Below are 19,567 nucleotides of genomic sequence, written 5' to 3' on the forward strand. Positions count from 1 at the left end.
TCAAATAGCATTTCTTTTCAGACTTAATGAACCAAAAATAGGCTAAACTTGCAACCGAATCGAGCATGAGTGGTAAACAAATACAAATCGAATAGTGGAAGAATAGCATCGCACATGCATATTCATGCGAAGTAGAAAAACGCTATATAAGACGCTGTGAATCATGACAACGCCGTAATCATCAAAGGAAGCAGTCTACACTGTTCTTTGTGTCCCGTTGCTCCGCGCACAGAAACAACTTTAAGAAATGCACCGACTAGCCAGCAATAACATCCTTGAAGCAACACAGATCTCGAAGACGGCGCTGGGAGGGGGGAGGAAACAGTACATAAACTCTGACTGTCATGTCATAGAGATAGAAAAGGTTGCTACTGAATAAGAAACAAATAAGCTAGCCCCACTGTCACCTAACTAATCTGGTCTCCGAATGGCGCTTCTTTGGCGGAACCAGGTCGCGTCGCCTTATCTTGTGCATGAACATTACGAATGCCTCCAACGTATTGATAGACCGCGTCACGGCGTTGCACCTTTCTGCTCACGGTACTATAGCGGTAGCATGGAGTGCGGCATCGGAGGGGGTTCTGGTTTGTAAGCAGTAGTTGTAAGGGTTGGTTTGGTTTGTGGGATTTAACGTGCCAAAACGACTCAGGCTATGAGAATCGATGTAGTAGAAGACTCTGGAAGACTCGACCACCTGGGCTTTTTTAATGTGCACTGACATCACACAGCACACAGACGTCTTGATTTTCACCTCCATCGAAAAGCGGAAGCCGCGGCCGAGATTCGATCCCGCATCCTCAGGTTTAGCAGTCGAGCGCCGTAACCACTGCACCACCGCGGCGGGGTATGCGTTATTTGAAGTTTGCAATAAAATTTTTCGAAATATTCGAAAATTCTTCTGCGCATCCATTTCGAGCAAATCATGCCCGGCACAAAAAGAAGAAAATTTTTTCAACTCCATCTTCGACCACGGAGGTCTTCTATGTTCGTGTATGGGGCTTGCAAAACTCGTAAACACTTTGCAGGAGTATTTCACAATTTTTGTTCAGTTCAAGAAAAAATAATGGAAATAGCATGCTTAAATTTGCGATGTTTTTGCAAAGCTCACAGTTCATATGACAGAGAAATGACGCTTCGCGTAGTGAAGTAACGTCCTCATGCGATTCCGTTTTTATGTAGACACTAAACCAAGAGCAGAGCTCTAAAGCAGACCAGATGCAGCACCCGATGCTGAGGAGGTGCAACTAATCGTGTTTGATGGCTGAATTTAAGGACTCTGCCTGTGCCTCGTTTGCTTTCAAATTTATCTGCTTAATTCATTCACGTGCTCGTAGTTCATGACATTTTCATATAATTCTGTACAGTTTTATATATTGGTACCATATGCTTTAACTGTTTATTTATATTCACTTATATAGGAATTGTTTACCCTGCTGGTTTTCAGGTCGCCCGATGTGGGGTTTCGTGCATTTGCATGAGCTCTCGCTAATATATTTCGCTTTGTATACAACTGCCTGTCCATAAATATCCGCCCACATTCATATAAAGTATTTAACAGCCCCTGGAATAATTTCTGTCTTTAAGCAATTTTCGCACACGTGACGCAAACAAAGCACGATAGCCTAATCCAAAACACCCTTCATTGCTTTTAAAGTCCACTCGAGCGCCGATGAGCCGGCCTAAAGGCACGCATCAGAAAATAAATACTTATGTCATCATAAAAACGCGCTAGACATTCGTAATTGGACCTCCCGTTAACGTTAAAGAAATAAAGTATCTAATACGTTCAGGAAATTTCTTACTGTTGCTTGTCAGTTCATCGGCAATCTATATCTTACATTGGCTATATGTGTCTGGCAGGTTATACATATTTTCACCGACGACGGCCGTTCTTATAGGGAACAAATTCCTTTATTCATACACAGAATCGGTTTAATACGTACATTTACTCAAACGTGTGCGGGCTAAAGCGACCCAATTTATTTTTGCGCGCCTTCGGGGTCCGAAGAACTAGGGGTTGACGGAAGAGGTTCACCTCGCTGTTTGCTGCATGCTAGCGTAGGGTGCCTCGATGAGGCACCCTACGCTCCTCTCACACACAGCGCCCTCTCATGTCGCCCGGAGCGGTAATCGCTGAAACGACTAGCTCGCCGGCGGCAGACGCCACAGTTCTCAATTTTATAACGCTATATCCATGACGCACTCTCCCCAATGTTTGTGAACTCACAATAACACGCTTCCGAAAACACATTAACACACTTCTGAAGACGCATTAACACCACATGAACACGTTATACAAGAATATCTTACACTATGGGAAAAATACAGAAATTCCACTGCATTTTATACTGATTCGTCGTAAACGGAAGCCCCATATTGGAAGTGCAGAAATTAAAGGCAGAACTGAAAAGGAAATACGACTACTTCAGTATGCAACAGTTTTCACTGCTGAATGGTATGCTATCTGCTTTGCAGTAGAGAAAATAAGAAACAAAAAAAAAAACAACAACAAAAAAGCGTCATCTATACACACTCGCTGAGCGACCGTACTGTCTTGAACCTCAAAAATGCTGCTGAAAGTAAAGGTGAAGCTCAGACTTGGTCAGAGCTAGCGCGCTCGCAGATGGGCTCGGGCAGATGTTTCTATAAGTGACATTTGCCAGAGAGCTATTTGCGTTCCTGTTTGATTCCGCCATATCTGTTGGTGCCGAAAGCCAGGAGCGAACCAGAGACCTTTAAATGGCGGGTTGAATGCTGGTTAAATGCTCTTAGCCGGCGCCGACTGATCGCAACCGCTCTCGGCAGTTTAACCGTAGGAGTCGTCACGAATGATCCAGGTGAGACGCCTCGTGAGCTGTCTACGTCTCAGAGGTTGCGAAGACGACCAGCCGAATCCGATCATCCAGTGGACGTATAGCTCACCGAGAGGCTGCCACGCAGAGGCGAAGAGCTAAAAGGGCCGCTGCTTTCACTTTGATTACTTAGGTTCAGCAAGATTAAACCTTTTGCGTAATTTCTTCTCAGCTTGTTGCGCACCAGAACTTAGGGAAAGGCTTAACACGGCTAAGCATAAGTAGACAAAGTTAAAGCGCGCGACTCCTGACCATGGATGAAGAACACCAAATTAAGCCGGGTCTAGACGACACGAATGAGTCGAAGGCACTTTGGAGGGTGAGGTCCCAGAATGCGAGCTACATGGGCAGCTGTGGCGGTGGCGGGAAAGGGTATGCAGGGGACTGCAATGCTGTGTGGCATTGTGCCAGGCAATGTTGTATATTTGCGGAGGTATGCACAGGTACGAATAAAGTTGGTCAGGTGTGTGAAGAAGCAGGTGTGCGAAGTACAAGAAGAAGAATAGAGCGCTGCCCGTTCCGTACACCACACGTGCGAAGAAGCACGCGGCGAGCAGGCTGGTTGCCGCTAGTCGCGCAGCTGAAGGTCAAACTGTGGCGTACGCTAAACGTGCCGCAGCTACCGCAATGAAGCTTTCGCTTTAAACGCTATCCCAAAACAAAGACGCCAACACTCGTCGCGGCGCGTGACCGGCCGCTCAGCCGACGGAACACGAGTAGGGTCACATCACCACGAGGTGGCAGCGACGGCAGAAAGGAAACACCCCAGTGAGCAAACCGTACAAAGCGGGACGCCGCCTCTCGAGTACGGCCATGCAACAGCGTAGGAGCACAGTTGGGCAAGTCGAACCCAAGTAGCACAGAATGTGGGGCCCAAGTAGGTCTGTTGTAGGCAAGTGGAGCTGGGGCAACCATCATAAAACCTGCATCGGTCCCCGATGGGGCAAGAGTGGGTAAGCCCCATTTGAGCTTCCCTCTATTCCTGCTGCATGGATCCGATAGCGGCGTTTCTCGGGCTAATGCAGAGCACATTCCTGCATCCAGACCATAAGGGTCACTTATCGGATATTTGAGGGCAATCCAACCTAAATGTGGGCTCTTTATGGGAAAGCCCTCATAGATCCCAAATGAGGCCGCCCACATTAAATCTTTGTGGGGCCTACATCAGCTGCGGAGCAAGAAAACGGGCATGCTTGCATACTGCCCCATTCGGCCCCTTGTAGGTTACTTGAGGGCAGGTGGAATATGAATAAGAGCTCAATTTGGGCAAGCCTCGTGAAGCCCAAATGAGGCGGCCTTAGCTAAACCGCTTTAGGTCCCCCATCGGCCGTAATAGGGCTGGAAGGCGGGCGTGCCCGCATGGTACCAAAGCCGGTTCCTTGTAGGGAATTTGAAGGCAAGTGCAACAGCGCGTGGGCTGTAGGTTCAAAAACAAAACCCAGCCGAATTGGGGCTCCCACATAAAACTGCTTTAGGTCCCTCATCGGGTGTAATGTGGCTGGAAGGCGGGCGGGCCCGCATGACACAAAAATCGGCCCCTTGTGGGGAATTTGAAGGCACGTGCAATAAAGAACTGGGTTCTGTGTTCAAAAACAACACCAAGCCCATTTGGGAATGCCCAAAAAAAAGCAGCTTTACGTCCCACATCCGCCGTACTGAGGCTAGAAGGCGGGCATGCCGGCATGATACGACAATCGGTCCCTTGTGGAGAATTTTAAAGCATGTGCAACAGCTAGTGGGCTCTAGGTTAAAAAAACACCCATCCCAATTGGGGCTGCCCACACGAAACCGCTGCAGGTCATACATTTGCCTTAGCGGGGATAGAAACTAGATCTTCCGTTTGTTCGTCACATTTGTTAAGAACGATTGCTGACGCAACGTAAATGCTGGCTGTTGTCGCAAGAAATAGCGCTAGCCCAAATGGGGCTGCCGAATTAATGCCGCTGTGGGTCCTATATTGACCGTAGCGGGGCTGAACACACCGGCATTTCCGCACACTCTTGTGTAAGCTTTCTTTCCATCCTTTATTTGTATTAGACGTTCCCCTAAATTACTATTATAGAGGATTTCTATATCAGGTAGCATTTTTAGTCGGTTAGAAATATTACATGGCTTTAATTCTCACGCTCATGCAAATTGGTCAAAATACTGAAACATACTGACTGCTAACTGTTGCTCCTTATGTGGTTGCTGTGGACAGCCTGCAACTCGCAGCAGAAAATTGGTACTCCCCTGATTTGGCTGGGACAGGTAGGTCACCGCCGCTTGCGGCGGGGGCTTGCCTGTTACCGAATGTTTATCTGTTTTAGGCCGTCATTGCACCCGCCACCGCTTCGGTGGTGGACGACGGCTGTTATTGCGTCGCGCGTCTTTCTCTCCCTCTTCATTTTCTTTCTTCTCTATTTTCTCTTCTGTCTGCACGAGGCAGCGGAGGTGGTGGTGCTGGAAACATTTTATTGCCATTGAACAAACAGTGGGGGCGAAGCCCCCTGCATGACACTCGGGGCTCCCTTACTATGTGGAAGACACCCTTATGAAGCAAAAGAAAGTCCTTGAAGAGCAATCCTCCTCATATCACTGGAGATAATCTTCCGTTGTTCTTGAGCAGCGGAGGTGGCTCAGCTACAGAGCCAGTAGCAGGCCCGTGCATTTTCTTTTCCATCTTCCAACAGCCACAACAACAATAACAAAATTAGTTATGGTCTAACTCTGGCTAACCCTAGTTTAATTCCGATAGCAACGGAGGAAGCTTCGTTTGTCTGCTACATTTTCCCCCTATTACGTCCTATCATGTAAGGTGCTACATTATCCCTATGGGGGCACTTAAGCTCATCCTTTAAGAGTATGACGCAAGAGCGTAACTGGTTCTTCTTCATCTGCCCCTCCTCCTCCTCCTCGGCTCTTCATGGTCAGGCGTGGCCTCCGCCGGGACGACGCGACGGCTCTAAACCTGGCGCAGTAGTGCTATCGCAATAATAATATTATTCAGAACACACATTTCCACAGCCTCAACAAGATGAACATGAAGTCATTTAGGCTATATTAATGTTGTGAATAATAGTGAAAGTTAATGTTTCGGCTGTTTATAATGGGCAGACATGTATAAAACAATCGGCTAATTTTGTCCGTAAATATTCATTGGGAGAACTTTGACTAGCGTTTCCGATCAATCATATGCGTCGGGCTCCTGTGAGAATGTTGTAAGCAAGCCCAAGTGGGGCTAGCGCTAAGAATCCTCATCAATCTGATCCGCTCAGTAACAACACGAAATGCTGAGATAACATGTGTGTGTGCTGTGAAGAGCACAGTTGCAGACTCTATTTTGAGACCTTTTTCACACTAAATTCCTTAGCAGAATCTCGAAAAAAAAAGCTAGTCATCTGACGCGATAAGGAAGGTTTGTGTACATAAATAAGGCGCAAAAGGACAGTACAGAGGAGTATTCAGCTGTGGGCCTTAGTCTTGTCTATAGTTCTTTTCGTCGTTCGGGACGGCAGGCTTGTTATGGCAGCTTTGCCATACCAATCCCCCTTTGTTACGTACATGGAATCGTGAGGAAGTGTATTGCCATATAACAATTAATCATCTGTCTTTACGTTTCTCATTGTAATTTATTTTGAGCTTTTGTTCTGTGGGTATGTATGAACACGGAATAACTATTAATGTGTGATTGTTGCTAGTATCGCACCTTTCGTTGTCCTGCCATGTATGTACTACAGTGCGTGTATGTGTATATACAGGCACCTATGTGTGTGGAAGACAATAAATTCCATCTACTCTTTTATAATTTCATTTAGATTGTCATTACAGCAGTCAATTGTTTTTTTCCCGCACTGTAAATAGTGAATTTTCATGTACATAAATAAGGCGCAAAAGGGTAGCATAGCTGCGAATTCAAATGTGTTACTTAGTCATCTTAATCCCACATTTGTGTATAATTCTATTTACACTGTAATTCAAAATTATATATATCATTATGAATAGCAGCCAAGTGTTTTTTTTCCGCAATGTAAATAGTAAATTTTGATGTATTTCCTCGATATGAGGTATGTTATGTGCAGTGTCTCCTATATTTAAACGTGTACGCTTTACGTTAAATTCGGTCATTTGTCATCACACATGTCAACGTATAATGTCTTATAAAACTTTTTCTAAACACATTTGATTTGCAATGTTATTACGTTTGCAACAATGAAAGAGCATGCCTCCAACATGCCACCCATATTGATTTGCTTTACGGTTTGGTTTTTGGATTTTTAAGCTACTTCACAAAGCAACTCTGGCTATGATAGACGCCATATTGAAGGACTCCAGAAAGTTCGACGACTTGGGGTTCTTTAACGTGCACTTGCATCGCACAGCACACGAAGGCCCCTCTGTTCTGCCCCCATCGAAACGCAGCCGCTGGCTATCGGGTTCGAACCAAGGAGCCCCAGGTAGCACGGAATGTGGGGCCCCAGTAGGTCCGATGTAGGCAAGTGGGGCTGGGGCAACCATCATAAAACCTGCATCGGTCCCCGATGGGGCATAAGTCTGCATGAATCCCATAGCGGCGTTTCTTGGGCTAATGCAGAGCACATTCCTGCATCCAGACCACAAGGGTCCCTTGCCGGATATTTGAGGGCAATTCAACCTAAATGTGGGCTTTTTATAGGAAAGCCCTCATAGATCCGAAGTGAGGCCGCCCCCATTAAATCTTTGTGGGACCAACATCGGCCGTAGTGGGGCAAGAAAACGGACATACCCACATGCTGTCCAAATCGGCCCCTTGTAGGTTACTTGAGGGCAGGTGAAATATGAATAAGGGCTAAATTTGGGCAAGCCCTCGTGAAGCCCAAATGAGGCAGCCTTAGCTAAACCGCTTTAGGTCCCACATAGGCTGTAATGGGGCTGGAAGGAAGGCGTGCCCGCATGGTACCAAAATCGGTCCTTTGTGGGGACTTTGAAGGCCCGTGCAACAGCAGGTGGGCTCTAGGTTCAAAAACAACGTCCAGCCCAATTGGGGCTGCCCACACAAAACCGCTAAGGTCCCACATCGGCCGTAATGGGGCTAGAAGGCGTGCGTGCAATTGCGTAATCATTGTTTCCAACCTTTATTTGCATTAGATGTTGCCCTAAATTACTGTTATAGATGATTTGTATAACAGTTGTGGTCATGTTTAGTCGATTAGAAATTTACATGGCTTTAGTTCTCGCGCTCATGCAAATTGCGCTACATATACTAAAACAAACTGATTGCTAACTGTTGCCTCTTATGTGGTTGCTTTGGACAACCTGCAACTCAGCACAATATTACTGTTCAGAACACACATCTCCATAGCCTGAACAAGATGTACATGAAGTCATTTCGGCTAGATGAATGTTATGAATTATTGTAAAATTTAATATTGTGGCTGTTTAGAAAGCGCTGACATGTATAAAATAATTACTTAATTATGTGCATAAATATTGATTGGGAAACCTTGGACTAGGGCTTTCCATCAATTTCCTACGTCGGACCCCTATGAGAATAATGTGGGCAAGCCCAAGTGCGGCTAGCGCTATGGAACCCGCATTGGCCCTATGTCATTATCTGAGGGGCTAACTGAAATAAAATGTTCCTCCAAAGCGGCTGCACAAATCGGTCCAAAGTAGGACCATCGCGGGGAGTTGGCGGGATGTGCCCTTTTACCAATGCCGGAAAAATGTGGGCAGCCCCGCAAGGGCTGCCTGCATCGGCCCCTAGTGGGGCCCATTGAGGCTTTGTCGACAGCCCGCTTCGGGCCTACGTCGGCCCCTCTTGCAGCACCCACATTGAGCCCACCGGGGCTGTCCTGCATTGCCTACATCGGGCCCACCGGGGCCCACCCTTCAGAGCCCACTTTGTGCTACCTGGGCTAGGTTATGAAAAATTGGAGTAGTTTAGGTCTGGCTAACCCTAGTTGAATTGCGAAAGCAACGGCAGAAGCTGGTTTTGCCTGCTACATTATTCCCCTATCACGCCATATCAGTGTAAGCTGCTACATTATTGAGGGCAAGCTCATTCTTTAAGGGTATGACGCGAGAGCCTAAGCTACCAGCCAACGTTTTTAGATGTTGCCAACGTTGCTACCAGCCCACATAAAGTCACGCTTCAACCAATCCGTATGGACGTGCCTACGTGTCGTAGGGGTAACGAGAATGCAAACGGTTCTGGCAGGCTGATTCTGATATCACCCTCTCATATGAAAGGAGCGACCCGAGTTGGCAGCTTCTGCCCGTGCCCCAGGGGTAACGTGAATTCAAATGTCATGGCAGGCTGATTTTTTATGAGGGGACCGTGGATACGCCTCTTCACAGCTTAGCTGCGGCCACTCGATGTTTCACTTGGGCTGTCAGAGTATTGCTTTTGCAATAAATCTGTATACCGAACGCCAGACCTCCCGCAGAGAAGCACGAGCCTCCGCGCTCTGGCGTGAGTACGTACGGACGGCAACGAGCCGCGTCTTACGTGAATGCCGCCCTGTATCGTTGCCGTCCAGTCTACGCCCTTGCAGTCACTGAACACCGACTCACGCTAACTGCATCAGCGTATACTTCGATCTCAGTTGAGGCAGAGGAGGCAGCTACTGCCTTAGCACAAACTTCCGCGCAATGAATTTTCAGTGACTCAAAGGCTGCGAACTACAACTACGCAGTTGGGTGGGTGGCACCCACAACCATCGTTATTTTGTGTTCCGATATCGTTCCCTCTCGCCTCATCCAAATCATATGGGTGCCCGCACACGCGCCCCATCCTGACAACAAGGCGGGCAATTCCATAGCTCGCTATTCGACTGACCGAGAAGGCGCTCCCCCCTGGAAATCATCATCATCATCATCATCATCAGCCTGATTATACCCACTGCAGGGCGAAGGCCTCTCCCATATTTCTCCACTTAACCCGGTTCTGTGCTAGTCGCATCCACTTTACCCCTGCGAACTTCTTAATCTCATCCGCCCACCTAACTTTCTGCCGCCCCCTGCTATGCTTTCCTTCCCTTGGAATCCAGTTTGTTACCCTCAGCGACCATCGGTTATCCTCTCTTCGCACTGCATGTCCTCTCCATGTCCATTTCTTCTTCTTAATTTCCACTAGAATGTCAGTAACTTGAATTATTTCTCTGACCCACTCTGCACGCTTTCTATCTCTTAATGTTACCCCTACCATTTTTCGTTCCATAGCCCTTTGAGTTGTCCTCAACTTAAGTAGAACTTTCTTGGTTAGCCTCCACGTTTCAGCCCCATAGGTGAGTACAGGCAAGATGCAACTGTTGTATACTTTCCTCTTGAGCGATACCGGTAAGCTGCTAGTCATAATCTGCGAGTGCTTGCCAAATGCGCTCCATCCCAATCTTATTCTTGCTATTTCTTTTTCATGGTCCGGATCTGCGGTTACTACCTGTCCTAAGTAGACATATTCGCCTACTACTTCCAGTATTTCGCTACGTAATGTAAACTGCTGTTTCTTCCCGAGGCTGTTGAACATTACCTTAGTCTTCTGCATATTGATTTTCAAGCCTACCTTTCTACTTTTTCTGTCTAGGTCATCAATCATTATTTGCAGTTCATCCCCCGAGTTGTTTAGCAAGGCAATGTCATCAGCAAATCGCAGATTACTGAGGTATTCTCCATCTACCCTTATCCCTAACTGCTCCCATTCCAAGTCTCTGAATACTTCCTCTAAACAAGCTGTGAATAGTACTGGGGAGATTGTGTCTCCTTGCCTAACACCTTTCTTTATGGGAATTTTGTTACTTTCTTTATGCAGAACTATGGTTGCTGTGCAGCCACTATATATATCTTCCAGCACTTTCACGTACGGCTCTTCTACCCCCTGATTTCGCAACGTCTGCATCACCGCCGAGGTTTCAACTGAGTCAATTGCTTTTTCGTAATCAATGAATGCTATGTATAAGGGCTGGTTATATTCCGAGCATTTTTCTATCATCTGATTGATGGTAAGGATATGATCGATAGTAGAGTACCCTGGAAATGGATACCACGATATTATCTTGCACTTACTGCCTTTCTCGTCTCACCTTACACCCTCCGCACAAATCTCTTTCCCAGCAGCACCAACACTTGTTGTGCCACCTTCATGCCCACATCTTTCTTATTTCAGCTCGTCTTGCCCTCCTCCACCCCGAGACGTACTCGCGGGCCTGCCGTTTATGTGACAGCTCCCGCGCCAATTACTCTCATATCCTATATTCCTTCCGGCACACTTGCCCCCTGCCTCTTGGCACCATACTAGTCCGCAGCAGTGGGTAATGCTTTGTCCAGCACCGAGTCGGAAGTCTAACTTCGGCTGGTGACGTGGGCGAAGGACGTCGCGGCTAGATACGCCCTGGACGCCATAACCGGACGCTCAAAGGCCGCCCGCAACACTGCTACATGACTTCGTTTATTTTTGGCCTCCGTAATGAGTCTGTAACCCCCCCCCCTCCCCACCGCCCCTCCGGGGTGGTGCAGTGGTAAGACGCCCGACTACTGTCCGGAACACCCGGGTTCAAACCCGACCTCAGCGGCTGCGTTTCGATGGAGGCGAAACGAAGAGGCGTCCGTGTGCTGTGCAATGTCTGCACACGGTAAAGATCCCCAGGTGGTCGAAATTACTCCGTAGCCCTCCACTACGGCTCCTCTTTCTCTCTTTCCACCTTCACTCCCATCTTCCTCCCTTCCCTTACGGCGCGGTTCAGGTGTCCACAGAGCAAGTGTGACAGATACTGCGCCTTTCCCTTCCTGTGAACCAATTATTGTTATTATTATTATTATTATCACCGCCCCCCCCCCTCCCACCCCCTCCAATTTTTGCGACCATGCGGCAGGGATAACTTTTCGTGGACACATAGGGTTCCTCGATGCCAGCGCGCCCAATGCCTCTTAAACTACTTTATAGGCCTTGTTGTTGTTGTTGTTGAAAACTTTTATTGTCCAACAGAGAAGGACCACAGCGCCTGTCCCGCTCTGTCTCACCCCCCCCCCCCCCCCCCCTGTAAGGGGGAGGGGACTTAGCGGCCCAGCCGCACGGGATGGTCGCATTGGATGCTGGCCGGTTTGGTTTCGCCGGCGGCCTCTGCTGCCAGTTGGACGGCGGTGAGTTGGAGCTCAGGGTCCGAGCTTCGCAATAAGGTTTCCCAGGCTTCCCTACTGCTAATGTTTTGCGCCCTGCCTGGGGAGTAAGCGCACTCCCAAATTATATGGTCGAGGGTTCCTCTCGCCCCACACTTTTTACATTTATCGTCCTCGCAGTCCGATCGGATATGTTTATTTAGTACTGGGTTTGGGTATACTCCAGTCTGCAGGCGTCTCCACGCCATTGCCTGACCTCTATTTAACGCTGTGTTTGGTGGGGAAAAACGCCTCCGGCATTGCCTGTAGTGTTCTGTAATGTCTTGATACGAGATTAATCGCTTTTCTCTATTATGTTCTGCCTGAGCCGAGCCATCCTGTACAGCTCGGAGGTAGAGATCTCGATCTGCACTGTGGGCCGCCTCGTTACCGCTGACACATTCGTGCGCCGGGGTCCACATGATGTTGATCGTCCTATCAATCACTCCTTGTGTTAAAATTTTGGTGGTGAGGGGCTTTACCCTCCCCCTACTGAAATTTTGGATTGCAGTTTTACTGTCGCTAATAATATATCTAGCTTTGGTGCCAACGCAAGCGATCGCTATCGCAGCTTCCTCCGCTATCTCGGTTTCTTTCCCTAGTATGGTAGCCACCGTGATGAGGGTGCCTCCCCCATCTACCGCCGCTATGGTCATGTATCGACTGTGTCTGTTTCCTGCCGCATCTACGTAGGCAACTTCATTTGGGGGTTTGCTCCGATATATTGTTTCTATCGCTTCCGCCCTTTTGTGTCGCCTTTCCCTATTAAACTCAGGGTGCATGTTTTTGGGTAGGAGGTGCGCCCTGATTTTCCTGTCAATGTCAACCCTTTCCTTTTGCCCCCTGTCTGTGGCTATTCCAAGGTTACTTAGCGTAGCTCTGCCCACTTGCGTCGTGCTGAGTCTTTCAAGTTGCGAGGTTTTAACCGCTTCCGTGATTTCTGAAATTGTATTGTGCAGTCCTAGGGCCAGTAGCTGCTCCGTCGATGTACATGTTGGGAGGCCTAGGGCCTTTTTAACGCATTTTCTGATGAGCGCGTCTATCTTTCTCATCTCATCTGCCTTTAGGTTCAGATATGGCGTGGCGTAGCCCACTCTGCTAATGATGAAGGCTTGTACCAATCTCAGGAGGTTTTTTTCCTTGAGGCCGCCTCCGTTACGTGAGACCCTCCTGATGAGGTTTAATCTCTGGGTCGCGTGGTTTTCTAACTTTTTAATGGTGATCGTGTTCCTTCCGTGTGTTTGTAAGTGGAGTCCCAATGTTCGTATTGTCTCTACTTTTGGTATCTTCCTTCCTTCCACGTACATCTGTGGGTCAGAGGGAGGTTTGTTCCTGAGTGCCTTGTCATTATACACGAAGATTTCTGATTTTTCAGGTGAACATTTAAGTCCTCTGTCCGCCGCGTACTTAGAAATTACATCTGCTGCCACCTGCAGCGTTTCATTGATCTCTGCGTCGCTCCCTCTGTTGATCCAGAGATTGATGTTGTCCGCGTACAGGCTGTAATTTAAGTTGTAATTCCCAATTTTCCGCAATTCCTTCGGGAGCCCTCTCATGGCCATGTTGAAAAGGGTGGGTGACAGTACCGATCCCTGAGGTGTCCCCCTGTTGCCTAGCCTGATCACCCCAGATTGTATTTCCTGGAAAGTTATAACCGCCGTGCGGTCCGTTAAGAAATTTCTGACATAGCGATAAGTTTTTAACCCTATTCCTGCCTGCTGGAGCCCTTCCAAGATGGCTTCGTGCTTGACGTTGTCGAAGGCCCTTTTTAGGTCCAGTCCCATAATGACTTTCGCATCTTTGGTTCTGGAATTAATTATGTCTTGCTGCAGCCGCAGCATGACGTCCTGTGTGCTCAGATGGGGCCTGAAGCCATACATCTCGTCTAGCCATTTCTCTTTTTCCTCCATATAATTTGAAATTCTGGTCTGAATTATGTGTTCCATTAACTTTCCTACACATGACGTGAGCGATATAGGCCGGAGATTTTCCAGTTTCGGTTGCTTCCCGGGTTTTGGGATCAGAATCACGGTAGCCTCTTTCCACAGCGGTGGGATCTCCCCTTTTTTCCAGCATGTCTGCTTGTAGCTGGTAAGGGCCTCTATCGAGTTGTCATCTAAATTCCTGAGCATCTTATTCGTGACTCCATCTGGCCCTGGAGCTGACTTGGTTTTGAGTTTCGCTATCTCCGCCCTTACTTCAGCTCTCGTGATGGGCGCATCTAACTTCTCATTTGGAATTCCCTGGTACTCGGGTAGCTCTCTAATTTCGGTGTCCCCTATGTATGTCTCGACAAGTTTCTTAATGAATATGTCATCGTCCTGCTCTTCGCATGCGTGTCTAACCTTAGCCATTTTGACTCGTGCTTGTGTTTTGGACGTTTCAGGGTCTATTAAATGTCTTAGGATATTCCACGTCTGCGGGAGGTTCATATTCCTTTCCATGTCGCCACATTTGTTAGTCCAATTTTGTTCACATAGTTTAAAGGCGTAATCTTCTATTTCTTTGTTATGACGCGCCAGTCTTCTGAGATTTTTGTTGTCTCTGCCTTGCCTTTTAAGTCGACGTTCCATGCCCTGTTTGGCCTCCCACATGTGTAGGAGTCGGGCATCCGCTATTTCCGGAGCTTTTTCCCCTTCTAGCGTCTTAGTTGTTTTCCTGGTGTGTTTCTTTACCGCTTCGCACCAGTCCTCTATATTTCCTATCTCTCTTAGGTCTCTGTTCCCCCTAATCTCTCTAAATAATAATAATAATAAATTGGTTCACAGGAAGGGAAAGGCGCAGTAACTGTCACACTTGCTCTGTGGACACCCGAACCGCGCCGTAAGGGAAGGGAGGAAGGTGGGAGTGAAAGTGGAAAGAGAGAAAGAGGAGCCGTAGTGGAGGGCTACGGAGCAATTTCGACCACCTGGGGATCTTTAACGTGCGCTGACATCTCACAGCACACGACGCCACTTCGTTTCGCCTCCATCGAAACGCAGCCGCCGCGGTCGGGTTCGAACCCGGGAACTCCGGCACAGTAGTCGGGCGTCTTACCACTGCACCACCCCGGCGGGGCTCTCTAAATCGGTCCCAGTCTGTGATTTTCGTCCGGAAGCACTTTTTTCCTTTGACTTTACTGCGCCCCGTCTGTTGACGTCACCATCCGCCGGCTTTCCGGGCGCGTTTCGTTGAACGCATACTGAGAGGCATCATAATGTAAGAAGCGGCGTCTGAACGGAGCTCAAGCGTCCCTTGAATTTTTCCCCTCTTGGTGCACTGTGCTAGTTTATCGAGCCAGTCGCTACGGCACGTTTTTTTCTCGCGCGTGTTCTGAGGCATGTAGGGTTCGGCATGAAAAAAAAATTGCCTGAGGCTAGCTAAAGTTTAGCATCTCGAAGCGAAAATCTTCGTTGATGCTTATGGTTAAGCTTATGGTTATGCTTTATGATTTAGCCTGTGGATAAGCTTACGGTTTAGCTTATGGTTATGCTTTATTATATACATACTATGGATATGATTACGGTTTAACTTATGAATATGCTTATGGTTTAACTTATGGATATGCTTACGGTTTAGCTTATGGTAATGCTGCTTTAGGTGTTTCAGACTCGGCTTTGCTGCGTTGTTTAGCGAGACGTTCTTGTCGTTGTTCAGCGAGCGTCCGAGACACATTTATTCTCGGACGCTCGCTCAACAACGACAAGAACCGAGACACTCATTCTCCCTGCCGGGGTGGTGCAGTGGTATGACGCCCGACTACTGTGCCGGCGTACTCGAGTTCGAACCCGACCTCAGCTGCTGCGCTTCGATGGATACGCAACGGAGTGGCGTCCGTGTGCTGTGCGATGTCAGTGCCCGTTAAAGAACCACAGGTGGTCGAAATTTCCGGAGTCCTCCACTATGGCGTCTCTCATAGCCGTAGTCGCTTTGGGACGTTAAACCCCACAAAACCAACCAAAACCAACCTTTCATTTATTCTCTCCTTTTCAGCTCCCGTGGTAGCACTTCTGTATAGCGCGGTGTTGACTAGCGTAGTGAAGCTTTTTGCTTCAAAATTACGGCCTCTCTTTGTTATTGTGGCTGTAGGAAGAAGAAAAAGAAAATGCACGGGCCTGCTACTGGCTCTGTAGCTGAGCCACCTCCGCTGCCTCGTGCACACAGAAAAGAAAATAAAGAAAGAAAAGTAAGAGGGAAAGAAAGGCGCGCGCCGCAACAACAGCCGTCGTCCACCACCGAACTGTTGGCTGGTGCAACGAGGGCCTACAACAAATAAAAATTCGGTGGCAGGTTTGCCCCCGCCGCAAGCAGCGGTGACCGCGTAGGTGGTGGGCGACGGCTGTTGCGGTGCGCGTCTTTCTCTCCCTCATCTTTTTCTTCTTTACTTTTTCTCTTCTGTCCGCACGAGGCAGCGGTGGGTGAAGGGTGGCTGTTCCTGGCCCTATGGGGGCTGGGACTGGTAGGTGAACGCCGCTTGCGGCGGGGGCTAGCTAGCCGCCGAATTTTTATCTGTTGTAGGCCATCATTGCACCCGCCACCGGTTAGGTGGTGGACGACGGCTGTTGCGGCGCGCGTCTTTCTCTCCCTCTTCTTTTTCTTTCTTGTCTACTTCTGTCCGTCCCCGCCCCGCCGGGGTGGTGCAGGGGTAAGACGCCCGACTGCTGTGCCGGAGTACCCGGGTTCGAACCCGAGCTCGGCGGCTGCGTTTCGATGGAGGCGAAACGAAGAGGCGTCGTGTGCTGTGCGATGTCAGCGCACTTTAAAGATCTCCAGGTGGTCGAAATTACTCCGTAGCCCTCCACTACAGCTCCTCTTTCTCTCTTTCCACTTTCACTCCCACCTCACTCCCTTCCCTTATGGCGCGGTTGAGGTGCCCACAAAAAACTAGTGGGACAGTTACCGCGCCTTTCTCTTCTTATAAATCAATCGCTTCTGTCCGCACGAGGCAGCGAAGGTGGCTCCGCTACAGAGCCAGTAGCAGGCCCGTTCATTTCTTTTCCTTCTTCCTACAGCCACAACAACAGGGAGCTTAGCTCAGCTACAGAGCCAGTAGCAGGCCGTGCATTTTCGTTTCCTTTTTACTGCAACCGCAACAACAGTATAAGAATTTCGCCTTAATATCGAGCAAAGTGCCCGCGAAAACAGCAAGGACGGTATTGTTTTTCCTCCGTTCCTGCCATCCAATCCCACACTTGTAGGCGCGTCAAGGAACGCTACGCAAGAGGACCGATGCTGTACCATCCAGTCACACTTGCTTGAGGAAGTTACATATACGGCACCTTTCCTTTCCTACAAGCACAAAATTATACATAGCACTGTAACGAACGCCGATAAAAGGCAAACAAGAGAGGCAAATGGTTTGGTTTGGTTTGGCTTGGTTTGTGGGGTTTAAACGTCCCAAAGCGACTCAGGCTATGAGAGACGGCGTAGTGGAGGACCGAAAATTTCGGCCACCTGGGGTTCTTGAACGTGCACTGACATCGTATATCACATGGGCGCCTTGCTTTTCGCCTCCATCGAAAAGCTGCCGCCGAGGCCGGGATTCGATTCCGCGTCCTTGGGAACAGCAGTCGAGCGCCGTAACCACTGCGCCACCCCGGCGGGGTAATGAGAGGCAAATGGTAGTAGACGAAGGGTAGGCTTTCGCCAGTCTTCTGTCAAGTGGCATCTAAGAGACCCTCACATTTATGAGCGAACAAGTGGGAACAATAACGAGGCTGACGTAAATTCAGGTGCGAAAACGCGCAAATTGGACATAGACTTCAAAGCGAGGTTTTCACTGTTTCTGTCATTAATGTGGCGTTCATTTGTATTGTGCTTGTCTATATGTGCATACATTCACGACATCAACCGGAATCAAGCGTGTTTCCTCACTGAGCAGCGATGCAAGTAGCAGTCTGTAATTATAATAAAAAATATTGGTTTGAAGATTTCATCAAAGAACGCGTACGCTTCCGACACAGTATGGAGCAGACCTCCTGAGTAGAAACGTTCGAAGCAGCATGGCGGCTTCGGTGGGCCAGCGATGATGTGGGTGACGTCATGCCACGTGACACGCAGGCATGATGTCTAGGAGTTATGGGCGCGCCTCTGTCTGTTAGGGCAGTACGCTACATCAAGGCACTTTAGTGGACACATTTTGCGGAGCGCCTCTGCCGACAGGCTCTGCGGAAAACTTCCGGCCTCAGATTCCTTTTCTTGTGAACCATGTAAGGTTTTCGCTTCATAAATGTACAGCCGCGATACAAATGGTGCTTTCAGCACAAAGCCTAGATAATCCTTTAATTTTATACGCCCAAATGCTTTACAAGGCTACCTGCCAAACAGTGAGAGGCGTCTTTTCCCTGTTCTGGCGTCATTGCACGTATCGATAAGAGGAACGCTGCTATAGATATTATGCGTCGAATCAGACGGGCGTCGTTCGCAGTTTTCGCTGTGTCTCTAGCGGCAGTGACCCCCAGCTTCCAGTTGAACATGCAAACGACTGCAGCGCCGCCTGGATACTGTTAGCTGCCTCATGCGCGTTCGTCCACGCGACTTCAAGAAGCTGCTGCCATAGGGGCTCGAGGCCGTATCGGTTGATGCGGTCACCTTCCGACGTTATTCTGGGTAGCGACTGGGCCGTAGCTGTTATCACGAGAGCCGTCTCCTCGTTGTGGCCATCGTTTTGCACACGGTGCGTAAAAAGAAATTCTTGCTGCCAAATTGTGTCCCACCATTGTGACTGCCGAACTGAACGCACTGTGGTTTATAGCGTCTCGTTCAGTGGCGATCGCATCATGGGTAGCATCAATGTAGAGTCCCCGCTGAACGATCTCAACATTAGGCCCAGGTACTCGTTCGAGTTCGACTTCGAAGTCAGTTTCGACAAGGACCAGAACAGGCTGTGGATGAACCGCAACTGGCACACCTCCGTGTATTGGGTGGGCCTCTACATGCTGTTGGTGTTTGGCGGCCAGGCTTATATGGCTCAGCGACCAGCGTTCAAGCTAACGCGGCTACTACAAGCCTGGAATGTTCTGTTGTCTGGCTTCAGCGTGGTTGGCGCCTGCCGTACCATCCCCGAGCTGGTCCACGTCCTCCGCGAGTTCGGCTTCTTCCACTCGGTGTGCAATAACTCCTACATCGAGTACGACCGCGTTTCGGGTTTCTGGACCTGGATGTTTGTGCTGAGCAAGGTTCCCGAGCTGGGCGACACGGTGTTCATCATCCTGCGCAAGAGAGAGCTCATCTTTCTCCACTGGTACCATCATGTTACCGTGCTCGTCTTCTCTTGGTACTTCTACCAGCAGCATATAGCGTCCGCCCGCTGGTACGTCGTCATGAACTACGTGGTCCACTCACTCATGTACTCCTACTTCGCGCTCAGGTCGTTCGGCGTCCGCTTGCCACGCCGTGCCGGAGTCTGCATCACCTCGCTCCAAATCGTCCAGATGCTCATGGGCGCGTACGTCACCGGCCTTGGTTTCTTCACCAACAAACGTGGCGGTGACTCGTGCGCGATCTCGGAGCACACCGCGATGCTCGCCATGTTTATGTACCTGTCCTACTTTGTGCTCTTCGCGGTCTTCTTCCGCGGTGCTTACCTCAAGCCAAGACGCATGGCCGTCGCGAAAGCAGACTAA

General features: G+C 48.9%; 1 pseudogene; it reads left to right on the forward strand.

Annotated features, from left to right (window-relative positions):
• The first annotated feature begins 18,721 nt into the window (after window positions 1-18,721).
• On the forward strand, window positions 18,722-19,567 carry LOC146189550 (very long chain fatty acid elongase 6 pseudogene; annotated as a pseudogene).

The sequence above is a fragment of the Amblyomma maculatum genome, chromosome 5 (genome assembly GCF_055883805.1).
Source record: "Amblyomma maculatum isolate TAMU_Amacu chromosome 5, ASM5588380v1, whole genome shotgun sequence".
Taxonomy (NCBI): Eukaryota; Metazoa; Arthropoda; class Arachnida; order Ixodida; family Ixodidae; genus Amblyomma; species Amblyomma maculatum.